The sequence below is a fragment of the Pongo pygmaeus genome, chromosome 3 (genome assembly GCF_028885625.2).
Source record: "Pongo pygmaeus isolate AG05252 chromosome 3, NHGRI_mPonPyg2-v2.0_pri, whole genome shotgun sequence".
NCBI lineage: Eukaryota > Metazoa > Chordata > Mammalia > Primates > Hominidae > Pongo > Pongo pygmaeus.
In genome coordinates, this window is record NC_072376.2 from 171,535,796 (window position 1) to 171,551,062 (window position 15,267).

At 39.0% G+C, this 15,267-nt stretch overlaps 1 pseudogene; it reads left to right on the plus strand.

Annotated features, from left to right (window-relative positions):
• Window positions 1–4,767: 4,767 nt before the first annotated feature.
• LOC129034623 (vasculin-like) lies at window positions 4,768–13,472 on the plus strand (annotated as a pseudogene).
• The last annotated feature ends 1,795 nt before the right edge of the window (window positions 13,473–15,267 follow it).

The window sequence follows — 15,267 nt, forward strand, 5'->3', positions numbered from 1 at the left end:
TTAGGACAGGTCTGGTGTTGATTAAATTCCTCATCTTTTGTTTGTCTGGGAAGGTTTTTATTTCTCCTTCATACTTGAAGGATATTTTCACTGGATATACTGTTATAGGGGTAAAAGCTTTTTCCTTCAGTACTTTAAATATGTCATGCCACTCTCTCCTGGCTTGTAAGGTTTCCACTGAAAAGTTGGCTGCCAGACATTCTGGAGCTCCATTTTATGTTATTTATGTCTTTTCTCTTGCTGCTTTTAGCACAGCTCTAGACCTTGCCCAAAGTCCTTCCCTTCATGGTGGTGAGTTACCTAAGGCCTTGGGCCTGACCAGAGATGCTGTATGGGATCCAGGGATTGGAGTCAAAAACCTTAGCAATTTACTGGATGTTCTACTGTGGCTAAGCTAGTACTCAAACCACAACACAAAGTCCTTTATCCATAACCTTTGGGAGTTTGACTATTAAGTGCCTGGAGATAGTCTTCTTTGGGTTAAAACTGATTGGTGTTCTGTAATCTTCTTGTACTTGAATGTTGATATGTTTCTCTAGGTTTGGGAAGTTCTCTGATAATATTCCTTTGAATAAACTTTTTATTCCTATCTCTTTCTCTATCTTCTATTTAAGGCCAGTAACTATTAGATTTGCCCTTTTGAGGCAATTTTCTATATCCTGTAGGTGTGCTTCGTTGTTTTTATTCTTTTTACTTTTGTCTCCTCTAACTATGTATTTTCAAACAGCCTATCTTCAAGCTCACTAATTCTTTTTTCTGCCAGATCAATTCTGCTATTAAGAGGCTGATGCATTCTTCAGCATGTCAATTGCATTTTTGAACTCCATAATTTCTGCTTGATTCTTTTTAATTATTTCAATCTCTTCATTATTTGATAGAATTCTGAATTCCTTCTCTGTGTTATCTTGAATTTCTTTGAGTTACCTCAACACAACTATTTTGAATTATCTGTCTGAAAGGTCATATATGTCTGTTTTTCCAGGATTGGTTCCTGATGATCTATTTAGTTCATTTGGTGAAGTCATGTTTTCCTGAATGGTGTTGATGCTTGTAGATGTTAGTCAGTGTCTGGGCATTGAAGAGTTAGGTATTTATTGTAGTCTTCACAGTCTGGGCTTGTTTGTACCTGTCCTCCTTGGGAAGGCTTTCCAGGTATTCAAAGGGACTTGGCCCCCATGCCCAATAATGCTCTGGTTTTTGCAGACTTGTAGAGGTACTGCCTTAGTGGTCTTGGATAAGCTCTGGAGGAATTCTCTGATTACCAGGCAGAGACTCTTGTTATTTTCCCTTATTTTCTTCCAAACAAATAGAGTCTTTCTCTTTGTGCTGAGCCACCTGATACTGGGGGTATGGTGATGCAATTACCTTTGTGGCCACCACCACTGGAACTGCACTGGGTCAGACCTGAAGCCAGCAAAACACTGGGCCTTGCCCAAGGCCCTTCCTTTCATGAGTTACCTGAGGCTCTGGGCCTGACCAGAGATGCTAGATGCTATATGGGATCCCGGGATTGGAGTCAAAAATCTTAGCAATTTACCAGATGTTCTATTCTGCTGTGGCTAAGCTGGTACTCAAACCACAACACAAAGTCCTTCCTACTCTTCCCTCCCCTTTCCAAAGACAGAGGAGCCTCTCCCTGTGGTCACCACCATCATTTGACAGGGGGTTCTGCCAGGCCACTGCCAATGTGCACCTAAAGCCCAAGCGCTGTTCTGTCAGCTTGTGGTGAATGCTGCCAGGCCTGGAACTCACCTTTCAGGGCAGTGGGCTCCCCTCTGGCCTAGGGCAGGTCCAGAAATGCTGTCCAAGAGCCTAGGCCTGAACTCAGGGACCCCAAGAGTCTGCTTTTTGTTTTACCCCACTGTGGCCGAGCACTGGTGCCAAAGGTGCAAGACAAAGTTCCCTTTACTTTTCCCTCTGCTTTTCTCAAATAGAAAGAGTCTTTCACCACAGCCACCACACCTGGGAATGTGCTGTGTCACCCCTGAAGCCAGCACATCTCAGAGGTCAAGACCCATGGTGTACTCCCTGGGTGTTGTTGGTTACTCAGGGCCCAAAGCTTCGTAAGTCAGCAAATAATGAGTACTGACAGGACTGGGTCCTTTTCTTCAAGGCGGTGCATTTCCTTTTGGCCCATCCAGGAATGTCTAGAAATGTCATGGAGGAGCTAGGGCCTGGAATGGGGGCTGCACAACTTTTCCCAGTGCCCTATCCTATTATGGCTCAGCTGGTGTCCAAGATGCAAGACAAAGTCCTCTTTACTCTTTGCTCACCTCTCCTTAAGCAGAAGGAAGGAGTCACTTTTGTTGGTGTGAGTTGCACTACCTGGGGTTGGGGGAGGGATGGTGCAGGCACTTTCTTAGCTGAGCCAGCTGGTGTCTCCCTAGGTCACATGCCACCCTAGTTCACTAGTTCTAAGCCTAGACTAGCACCAGAAGTTGCCTAGGAATTGCTTGTGTCCTAGACTGCTTTTCAAGTTAACTAGGAGTACAAAGCACTTTAGCCCCCAGCGGCTAGGCTTGCCAAGAAACTCAAGTTCCACTGCTGAGATGGGCGGTTCCCCTCTGGCTATAGCTGGTCCAAATGCTTTTTCTGTGCAAGGGTGCTGCCTGAGCCCAGCACAGCTTTATTCCCCAATGTGACAGAGCAGCACTGAGTTCAATGTAAAGTCCCCCAGCCACTGCACTCTCCTTCCCAAAGTGCACAGATTCTCTCTCCATGCCATACAGCTGCTGCCAGGGGATGAGGGACGGGACGGGTCGTGTCAGCAACTCAAGACTGTCTCTTCCGTCCTCCTCAATGCCTCTTTCCACAATATGAAGCTAAAATTAGATACTGTGATTGCTCGCCTGATTTTTGGTTCTTGTGATGATGCTTTTCTGTATGCAGATAGTTGTTAAAATTTGCTGTACCTGTGGGAAGGACAAACAGTGTAGGCTTCTATTCAACCATCTTCCTCCACTCCTCAAGGTAAATATATTTTTCTTTCTATTACATTTAGTGCTTTCAGCGTCCTTGCTAAGAAATCTTTGCCCACCCTCAGATCGTGAAGATATTGTAGAAGCTTTTCTTTTTATGAAAGAAGCTTTCTCCTATGGAAATTTTACAATTTTAGTTTTTATGTTAGGTTCACATTTCATTCAAATTAATTTTGGGTGCAGCATAAGATGAATGTCAAAGTTCCTTTTTTCCTTTGTATTTACCAATTCTTATAGGCCTATTTGTTGAAAAGAATTTTCTTTACCCATTGAATTGAATTGAAATGATTTTGCAACCGTTTCAGAAATCAGTTGATTGTACATTTATGTCTGTTTGTGGAATTTCATTCTGTTCCAGGGATCTATTTGTCTGTTTTCATGTCAGTACCACTCTGTCTTGGTTGCTGTAGCTCTGTAGTAATTCTCGAAATCAAATAATTAGAGTCTCTAACTTTGTTCTTCTCTGGCAAGATTCTTTGAGCTATTCTAAGTTCTTTTCTTAGAATAGTGAGAGAAAATTAATGATGCAAGAGAGAAGACAATTGTTCATGATATGTCTGTGAGATTACCCACAATCAAACATCATCTATACTAGGTTTGTTATTTTAAAATTGTATATCAATTTGACAGTTGAAATTGATATTTCATTACCTTTATAGCATCACTTGATTACCTAGGCATTTTATGGTTTTGTTGTGGTTTTTACATTTCTTTAAAATTATTTCAATGTTCTTTGTTCATCATTATAGTGTGCTTTTGTATTGTTACTGGTTTTTCTTCAGACAAGAAAGAATAGACCACTCCTGGACTCTCTCAAATGGTGCCAAATTCAAACTTGCTGGGCCACAGTGAATAGTACAATACAGCAGGAAAATTGTGCATTTGGAGAGCAGGCGGAGATGCAAGTAGAAACTGACATGTGAAAGATCTTATGTGACATGAACAAGAAATTGCAGGTGGAGAGTACTAATGTGAAAGCCGAAAGGATGGGCAAGACTGGAGGCACGAAGAGAAGTTAGTGGGCAGTTATTACAACAGTGGGGGAGAAGAAGACCTTTAAAGGATATCCAAGAGCAAAAACAAAAATCATGTCACAGCCAATATCAGAGAAACAAAAACAAAACTACAAGGGGAATATAGAGGCTGGAATAAGGCAACATAGGTGACTTAAGTCAGAATAAAGAAACAGAGGCACAGAGGCCAATTAAAAAACTAATATGACTCATATGAATCAAGTTAATTATAACCAAGTCCAGACATGGAGAGAACCTCAGGTCGTCGGGATAGAAATAAACAACCCACCTCAGGAGATGACTGTAAGCAAAGAACATGCATGTAACAGTTATTCACAGCTAAAAATACTCAAAAAAAAGAAACAAAGGCAAGAACATTCATACATCGGTTTCCAGAACAAATTTTGTCAACACAGTTAAGTATTATTCCAATACTTCTTTTTTGTCTGGTCCCATGTAAATTTTTTTACCCTCAGATCCTAAATGGACAGCATCGCTTATACTAATCAGACATGGAGAACAGGAAAAGTGGAGGTCAAAGATGGTACCAAGATTATCTGCCTGATTGTCTGAGTAAACGATGAAATGACGAGTAAATGATCAAACTGAGTAAATGATGAAACTATCAGCTGATAATTAGAATTCAGAAAAAGTATCTTCCTTTAATATAGGATAAGATGATGCATTGATAAACCTAAGCCAGGAAATAAATGGCAATAAAATCACAAAGAATTAAAGCAAAGAAGAGGACCCAAGAAAAGTGATAAAGATGTGAAATGGTTGTTATAAGAACTGGGAAAAGAAATTGATTAGAATTAAGTAAGAGTACCGCTGAAATGCCAGATGAAGAAGGCATTTATAGATGTGTAACAGAGGCGGTCATATGGTTTTGCAATATTCTGTAGTAGCATTCTGCAGATCAGGCATAACAAGGAAGAAAGTGGGAAAGTAAGCTACAAGTTAAAATGTAGTGAATTCTCCAATGTTTGTGAAATTTTTAAGTCTCTCTAATCAATCAAAGTTTCAATTCCTTGAGAGTGAGGACCTTGAGATACACAATTGCTAATGCTTCACAGCTCCTAGCTCAGTGCCATGTACAAATGAGTGCCTAATATGTAAATATTAATGGATACGATACTGTTATTTGTACCTCTTTAAATGCAGACTATAATAGTATTGAAAATGTCTAGTGTCAGAGGAAGTTCATTTGTTCATGCCTATCATACGAATTGAAATACCTTTCCTAATTTATTTGCATACGTTGTAGTCAAAATTTTCAACTCCAAACAGAATAAATTTTATATACCATAAAAAGCACAGGCATAGAAAGAGTCAAAAACTACTCTCTGAACTCCTTCCCAAGTATAGCAATTACCCAACGCCCTGGTAAAAATGCCAGTCAAAATGTTTAACAGGTAGAGCAGGGATACTCGTTCTTGTAGCCCCAAAATAAGAGATCAACAGAGAGAACCTGAGATTGAACAAAACAAATTCAGAAAAGAGAATCAGAGCTCTTTTATTTCCCCCCAGGGCATGAGCAGTTGCTTAGTCAGAAGTTTCTCCTGCTGCCCAACCCAGTGGGTGACTGAAGATATGAAGATCATCTTCTAGGTTTTGTGTAAAATTTCCTAGATATTTCAGGTGTCCATTTTGGAATTACAATTTTTTATAACTTTGCCCCAGAAGTTTATTAAAATTGGCAAGAATTGTCTCTGAAGTGAATTGATAGTAGTGAACAATTCAACAAGGTACTTAAAAAGAGACACAGGCATTTCTTCCGTACTTTGGTTCAAACAAATGACATAACTGGTTAAAGTATTTCAGCTGGTGGTATTTTCCTACCTACTCCAACCACTCTCCTATTGTTGGTATTCTTCAGCCAAAACTGTAAGGTATGTTTGATTTGTGTAATGAGTACTTTCAGCAGTTTCTTTTTTTTTTTTTTAATTTTTTTTTATTATACTTTAAGTTCTAGGGTACATGTGCACAACGTGTAGGTTTGTTACATATGTATTACATGTGCCATGTTGGTGTGCTGCACCCATTAACTCATTTACATTAGGTATATCTCCTAATGCTATCCCTCCCCCCTCCCCCTACCCCACAACAGGCCCGTGGGTGTGATGTTCCCCTTCCTGTGTCCAAGTGTTCTCATTGTTCATTTCCCACCTATGAGTGAGAACATGTGGTGTTTGCTTTTTGTCCTTGCAATAGTTTGCTGAGAATGATGGTTTCCAGCTTCATCCATGTCCCTACAAAGAACATGAACTTATCATTTTTTATAGCTGCATAGTATTCCATGGTATATATGTGCCACATTTTCTTAATCCAGTCTATCATTGACGGACATTTGGGTTGATTCCAAGTCTTTGCTATTGTGAATAGTGCCGCAATAAACATACGTGTGCATGTGTCTTTATAGCAGCATGACTTACAATCCTTTGGGTATATACCAAGTAATGGGATGGCTGGGTCAAATGGTATTTCTAGTTCTAGATCCCTGAGGAATCGCCACACTGTCTTCCACAATGGTTGAACTAGTTTACAGTCCCACCAACAGTGTAAAAGTGTTCCTATTTCTCCACATCCTCTCCAGCACCTGTTGTTTGCTGACTTTTTAATGACTGCCATTCTAACTGGTGTAAGATGGTATCTTATTGTGGTTTTGATTTGCATTTCTCTGATAGCCAGTGATGATGAGCATTTTTTCATGTGTCTGTTGGCTGCATAAATGTCTTCTTTTGAGAAGTGTCTGTTCATCCTTTGCCCACTTGTTGATGGAGTTGTTTTTTTCTCGCAAATGTGTTTAAGTTCTTTGTAGATTCTGGATATTAGCCCTTTGTCAGATGAGTAGATTGCAAAAATTTTCTCCCATTCTGTAGGTTGCCTGTTCACTCTGATGGTAGTTTCTTTTGCTGTGCAGAAGCTCTTGAGTTTAATTAGATCCCATTTGTCAATTTTGGCTTTTGTTGCCATTGCTTTTGGTGTTTTAGACATGAAGTCCTTGCCCATGTCTATGTCCTGAATGGTATTGCCTAGGTTTTCTTCTAGGGTTTTTATGGTTTTAGGTCTAACATGTAAGTCTTTAATCCATCTTGAATTAATTTTTGTATAAGGTGTAAAGAAGGGATCCAGTTTCAGCTTTCTACATATGGCTAGCCAGTTTTGCCAGCACCATTTGTTAAACAGGGAATCCTTTCCCCATTTCTTGTTTTTGTCAGGTTTGTCAAAGATCAGATGGTTGTAGATGTGTGGTATTATTTCTGAGGACTCTGTTCTGTTCCATTGGTCTATATCTCTGTTTTGGAACCAGTACCATGCTGTTTTGGTTACTGTAGCCTTGTAGTATAGTTTGAAGTCAGGTAGCATGATGCCTCCAGCTTTGTTCTTTTGGCTTAGGATTCACTTGGCAATGCAGGCTCTTTTATGGTTCCATATGAACTTTAAAGTAGTTTTTTCCAATTCTGTGAAGAAAGTCATTGGTAGCTTGATGGGGATGGCATTGAATCTATAAATTACCTTGGGCAGTATGGCCATTTTCACGATATTGATTCTTCCTACCCATGAGCATGGAATGTTCTTCCATTTGTTTGTACCCTCTTTTATTTCATTGAGCAGTGGTTTGTAGTTCTCCTTGAAGAGGTCCTTCACATCTCTTGTAAGTTGTATTCCTAGGTATTTTATTCTCTTTAAAGCAATTGTGAATGGGAGTTCACTCATGATTTGGCTCTCTGTTTGTCTGTTATTGGTGTATAAGAATGCTTGTGATTTTTGCACATTGATTTTGTATCCTGAGACTTTGCTGCAGTTGCTTGTCAGCTTAAGCATATTTTGGGCTGAGACGATGGAGTTTTCTAGATATACAATCATGTCATCTGCAAACAGGGACAATTTGACTTCCTCTTTTCCTATTTGAATACCCTTTATTTCTTTCTCCTGCCTGATTGCCCTGGCCAGAACTTCCAACACTATGTTGAATAGGAGTGGTGACAGAGGGAATCGAGTGGTGAGAGAGGGCATCCCTATCTTGTGCCGGTTTTCAAAGGGAATGCTTCCAGTTTTTGCCCGTTCAGTATGATATTGGCTGTGGGTTTCTCATAAATACCTCTTAATATTTTGAGACACGTCCCATCAATACCTAATTTATTGAGAATTTTTAGCATGAAGGGCTGTTGAATTTTGTCAAAGACCTTTTCTGCATCTATTGAGATAATCATGTGGTTTTTGTCTTTGGTTCTGTTTATATGCTGGATTACATTTATTGATTTGCATATATTGAACCAGCCTTGCATCCCAGGGATCAAGCCCACTTAATCATGGTGGATAAGCTTTTTGATGTGCTGCTGGATTCGGTTTCCCAGTATTTTATTGAGGATTTTTGCATCGATGTTCATCAGGGATATTGGTCTAAAATTCTCTTTTTTTGTTGAGTCTCTGCCAGGCTTTGGTATCAGGATGATGCTGGCCTCATAACGTGAGTTAGGGAGGATTCTCTCTTTTTCTATTGATTGGAATAGTTTCAGAAGGAATGGTACCAGCTCCTCCTTGTACCTCTGGTAGAATTCGGCTGTGAATCCGTCTGGTCCTGGACTTTTTTTGGTTAGTAAGCTATTATTGCCTCAATTTCAGAGCCTGTTATTGGTCTATTCAGAGATTCAACTTCTTCCTGGTTTGGTCTTGGGAGGGTGTATATGTTGAGGAATTTATCCATTTCTTCTAGATTTTCTGGTTTATTTGCATAAAGGTGTTTATAGTATTCTCTGATGGTAGTTTGTATTTCTGTGGTATCGGTGGTGATATCCCCTTTATCATTTTTTATTGTGTCTATTTGATTCTTCTGTCTTTTCTTCTTTATTAGTCTTGCTAGCGGTCTATCAATTTTGTTGATCTTTTCAAAAAACCAGCTCCTGGATTCATTGATTTTTTGAAGGGTTTTTTGTGTCTCTATCTCCTTCAGATCTGCTCTGATCTTAATTATTTCTTGCCTTCTGCTAGCTTTTGAATGTGTTTGCTCTTGCTTCTCTAGTTCTTTTAATTGTGATGTTAGGGTGTCAATTTTAGATCTTTCCTGCTTTCTCTTGTGGGCATTTAGTGCTATAAATTTCCCTCTACACAGTGCTTTGAATGTGTCCCAGAGATTCTGGTATGTTGTGTCTTTGTTCTCATTGGTTTCAAAGAACATCTTTATTTCTGCCTTCGTTTTGTTATGTACCCAGTAGTCATTCAGGAGCAGGTTGTTCAGTTTCCATGTAGTTGAGTGGTTTTGAGTGAGTTTCTTAATCCTGATTTCTAGTTTGAGTGCACTGTGGTCTGAGAGACAGTTTGTTATAATTTCTGTTCTTTTACATTTGCTAAGGAGTGCTTTACTTCCAACTATGTGGTCAATTTTGGAATAAGTGCAATGTGGTTCTGAGAAGAATGTATATTCTGTTGATTTGGGGTGGAAAGTTCTGTAGGTGTCTATTAGGTCTGCTTGGTGCAGAGCTGAGTTCAATTCCTGGATATCCTTGTTAACTTTCTGTTTCTGACTTGTTGATCTGTCTAATGTTGACAGTGGGGTGTTAAAGCCTCCCATTATTATTGTGTGGGAGTCTAAGTCTCTTTGTAGGTCTCTAAGGACTTGCTTTATGAATCTGGGTGCTCCTGTATTGGGTGTATATATCTTTAGGATAGTTAGCTCTTCTTGTTGAATTGATCCCTTTACCATTATGTAATGGCCTTCTTTGTCTCTTTTGATCTTTGTTGGTTTAAAGTTTGTTTTATCAGAGACTAGGATTGCAACCCCTGCCTTTTTTTGTTTTCCATTTGCTTGGTAGATCTTCCTCCATCCCTTTATTTTGAGCTTATATGTGTCTCTGCACGTGAGATGGGTTTTTTGAATACAGCACACTGATGGGTCTTGACTCTTTATCCAATTTGCCAGTCTGTGTCTTTTAATTGGAGCATTTAGCCCATTTACATTTAAAGTTAATATTGTTATGTGTGAATTTGATCCTGTCATTATGATGTTAGCTGGTTATTTTGCTTGTTAGTTGATGCAGTTTCTTCCTAGCATTGATAGTCTTTACAATTTGGCATGTTTTTGCAGTGGCTGCTACTGGTTGTTCCTTTCCATGTTGAGTGCTTCCTTCAGGAGCTCTTCTAGGGCAGGCCTGGTGGTGACAAAATCTCTCAGCATTTGCTTGTCTGTAAAGGATTTTATTTCTCCTTCACTTATGAAGCTTAGTTTGGCTGGATATGAAATTCTGGGTTGAAAATTCTTTTCTTTAAGAATGTTGAATATTGGGCCGGGTGCGGTGGCTCACGCCTGTAATCCCAGCACTTTGGGAGGCCGAGGCGGGTGGATCACGAGATCAGGAGATCGAGACCATCTTGGCTAACATGGTGAAACCCCGTCTCTACTAAAAATACAAAAAATTAGCCGGGCACGGTGGCGGGTGCCTGTAATCCCAGCTACTCAGGAGGCTGAGGCAGGAGAATGGCGTGAACCCGGGAGGCAGAGCTTGCAGTGAGCCAAGATAGCGCCACTGCAGTCCGGCCTGGGCGAAAGAGCGAGACTCCATCTCAAAAAAAAAAAAAAAAAAAAAAAGAATGTTGAATATTTGAATATTGGCCCCCACTCTCCTCTGGCTTGTAGAGTTTCTGCCGAGAGATCAGCTGTTAGTCTGATGGGCTTCCCTTTGTGGGTAACCTGCCCTTTCTCTCTGGCTGCCCTTAACATTTTTTCCTTCATTTCAACTTTGGTGAATCTGACAATTATGTGTCTTGGAGTTGCTCTTCTCGAGGAGTATCTTTGTGGCATTCTCTGTATTTCCTGAATTTGAATGTTGGCCTGCCTTGCTAGGTTGTGGAAGTTTTCCTAGATAATATCCTGCAGAGTGTTTTCCAACTTGGTTCCATTCTCCTCGTCACTCTCAGGTACACCAATCAGACGTAGATTTGGTCTTTTCACATAGTCCCATATTTCTTGGAGGCTTTGTTCATTTCTTTTTATTCTTTTTTCTCTAAACTTCTCTTCTCGCTTCATTTCATTCATTTGATCTTCCATCACTGATACCCTTTCTTCTAGTTGATCGAATCAGCTACTGAAGCTTGTGCATTCGTCATGTAATTCTCGTGCCATGGTTTTCAGCTCCATCAGGTCATTTAAGGACTTCTCTACATTGGTTATTCTAGTTAGCCATTCATCTAATCTTTTTTCAAGGTTTTTAACTTCTTTGTGATGGGTTCAAACTTCCTCTTTTAGCTCAGGAAAGTTTGGTCGTCTGAAGCCTTCTTCTCTCAACTCATCAAACGCATTCTCAGTCCAGCTTTGTTCTGTTGCTGGTGAGGAGCTGCGTTCCTTTGGAGGAGGAGAGGCGCTCTGAGTTTTAGAATTTTCAAAGACTGTTTAGATATTGCTAAAGTTTCATGGCAGTTTATTTTTACTTTTATTAAAAGTTTTAGGAGGTTGACCTCAGTCCTTTTCATGTCACAATGGGACAGCTTTTCTAAATGAAGACATTGAAAGAATTTTTCTATTTTATGTATGTGGAGGTTTAAGATGTTGCAGCTTCCCAGCAGCATGGTAGTATTGAGATAGCTATGTGTGTCTCTGTTTATGCTGATGTTTAAGAATGCTCTTCAGATATGAAATTTTCTTTTTGTTTTTGCTATTTGCCTCATAAATTAGATATTTCATGTGGAGTAGATAAGTACAATAGTGACAAGTGCATAGAATAATAAAGAAGACTTTGATCTTAAATCTAAGAAACTTGGCTAATTCTGGGGATAGCCATATAAAAACTTTAAAAGAGGTACAGGTATGGTGGCACATGCCTATAATTTCAGCATTTTGGGAGGTTGAGGCAGGAGCATCACTTGAAGCCAGGAGTTTGAGACCAGCCTGGGCAACTAGCAAGAATCTGTCTCTAAAGAAAACACACACACACATGCATTTTATATATATGACATATAGAAAGAAAGTAAATGTGGAATCAACCAAAGTCCTCATTTCTACAACATTCATTTACAAAGAAATAATGTTCAGTACAGCCCAACACAAGATTATTGGTTTTCTTTCTTTTTAAAAAATTATATATATAGATTACATGTAAAATTATATTTTTAAAAAAAACTTTAAAACAGAAGTATGGGTAGGTAATTTAAAGTGACCTTATGTCAAATAACCATAGGTTAAGTATCTCCGAAGAACTTGGATATTATTTCAGAAGAAAAAAAATTTTAACTTGAACACATAAATATTACAGAGAAAAAACCAATACCTTCCTGTGCAGTCCTGTTGGAATTTGGACTTGCCGTGAGGTGTTGAATGAAGCCTTGTTTCACTGAGTTGGAGAGACTAGATGTAAATGGCACAGTGTGACTTTGCTCCATCCTGCCTTGATTTTCCTATTCCACCGTCATCAACAAAGTTGTTATTGAATTTTGAGAAGCATTCTGAAAACTTTTCATGGACATAAGATTGTTATGATGTAAATTATCAACAACACAACTCTTCAGATGACGTTGATTCTGGTGTTGGATGTCTTAATGGTGGTAACTTTGTATGCAAAGAAAAAAATGGATGGCATACACATGGAAGAAATGGTACTGAACGCATAAATCATCGAGACGGATACCATGGTAGAAGTTCCTGTTCTTATAGCAGTATTTTCCATTCTGGGAAAAGACAGGTCTACATCAAAACAACATCCCTGACAATGAAACGAGGAGGAAAGAAGACAAGAGTGATTGCAAGCCATTTGAGGGTGAGGATTTTCTATCTTTAAATCTTGAACATGAGGGAGAACCAAATCAGAACAGATCTTTAGCTGCAGGTGTGTGGGAATACCTCTGAATCCTAAATCTAGAGTTCCAAGGTATTAATCAAGGTACTGAGGGCCAATGTGTTGAGCTCTGGTCATTAAGCTATGTAATACAAAATAATGGACTCACAGCCAGCTGGATTCCCAGTAGTAGGATATCTTCAGTAACAACCAGGTAAGAACGGAAATCATTCAAGTGTTTACAAAGATTTAGTCTCTAAATCTGCTGCTCTACCTACAAAACCTATGCAATGGAAAAGCCCAACTAAAGAGAATAAAGTTGGAACTTCTTTTCCTCAAGAGTCTACATATGGTATTGGCAACTTTAATGCTTTTAAATCAACTGCCAAGAATTTTAGTCCATCAACAAATTCAGTGAAAGAGGGTCATCACTCAAACTCCTCTTTGCCTGTTGACAAACTTAATCAGCAGCCTTGTCTAACCAAACTGACACAATGGTAAGAAGAGTGCATTTTTGAAAGCACTGAAAGGAGACAGAGTAGAAAAAGAACAAAAGATGAAAGGCATTACTGGCTCACAGACAGATGATGTCTCATTTAATTTACATAACAGCAATAGTACTCACTGATAGGAACCAAAACTTTGAGGAAAATAAAATTCCACAGGAGGATGACAATGCCCCACTTTGTGCACTCCCCCAACACCCAGAATAAACAAAAAGTGGACTGTAGCATGCTGGCTAAAACTGGAGCAAAGAGCACTAAAACATTAATTTTCTGATCTCAACTGTTGTATTGGTCACCTTTTAAAACATAAATTATTCTTTAGTCATTTGTAGTGCAGTAAATGTTACAGGAAAGACTTGGCCACATTTTCTTCCAAATTTTAAGAGGTGATTTTCAAGAGCCTTCTTTGGGTAGGTTGTCAGACCCAGATTTTCAGAGTAGATGGAGAAGAGTCTTGTGGGAAAACTTATTTTGATAAAATTATTACACATGCAGAAAAACCTGATTACACTGACTAGATCGGTTCATAACACAAAAAATAAACTGGATTTTAGGGGGGAAAAAAGAAGAGAGAGGTACAAGTTAGTATACCGAGGGAAAAAAAAGAGAGAGTGGAAAGCATCTCTGGCACCTGTTTATTATGATGTGGTCTCTAAGCAAAGAGAGAGGATAAAAAAGATGGATTTTAGGCCCTTAAAATTGGGGATTTCGAGGGGGATTGTAACCACAAACCACAAGACTCAAAGCCAATCCAACTCAATGACAGTGTCAAATTCATGAACCAAAACAAGAATAAGCTCTATCCTTCTAATTTAAACTACACATCATTTTTTCTTATTTAAAGTACATTTCAATTTGGAATTATTCACACTGACATATCATGTGAGACATGGATATAAAAGATGCACTAAAAAAGTTCATAAAGAAAACACACTAAAATCTGACTTCAGAGATAAGCCAGACGTCCAACTCTGGAAATGGTATTTAAGTATGAGTTACCTGTCTGCACCCCAACCATCAGAAGTACTTGTTTGAAGTAACATCGTATACAGCTATTGGGTTTCACAGACCATCTGTTCTTGGTCATAGTAACTACAGAAATGAGACATAACGACAAGGAAAGTTCTGGAAGTCATTTTGACTTTACTAGGCTCCATATAACTCCATTCCACCCCATCCAGGGCCTCTTACGCAAGCTATCTTAATGGAAGTGGAAGGAAGTGAAGATACATGAGATCAGTGCAGAAAACAGAGGTGGCAAAAGGTTACCTCTATTTTGGATCAGTTATTACAGAGTTTTAATGTATTATGAAGTCATTTTTAATAAAATGTGCTACAGGAATACAAGAAACTATGCTGTTATGGTTTTTAAATGCCATGATATTTATAAGCAACACATGAGGAAATTTTTATAAAGAATTGGCTATGTTCTAAGGCAGTTATAAAATACAGAAGTTGGTACCAATCAACTCTCTAAGGGTGGTGGTGAACAGCTTCTCTTCCTCCTTCTCCTCCTTCTAATGCACTGCATAATCTTTTTCTTTGGCAGACAGTAGCAACTACTTCTGCAGTTATTTTCAATTCTGACGTTGCTTCAAAATCACCTGCAAAACTTTTTTTAAAATATTGATGCTAGACCTTCACCTCTCAGATATTCTGACTTTGTGAAACTCACATAGAGCCCCAGGATTTTTATACATTTTCCATAGGCGATTCTGAGACAGTGGTGGGGACAAGAACCCCTGTCTTAATTTCACCCAGAACAGTCTATAACTTCTGTATAAATTAAAAGCAACATGGATCCATGGATCCAATTGGTTAATGTGGATATCACTTTGGTTTCAGGAATGAATGCAATTGAGAGATATAACAGTGTTATATAACAATAGTAGTGACACTATTTGAGAATTGGTGGGTTTGCATAAACACAGCCCCTCACACATCTCTTCAGACTTGGTTAATGATGAAGTCTCTATGAAAAGTCTTGATAGCACACTTTGGA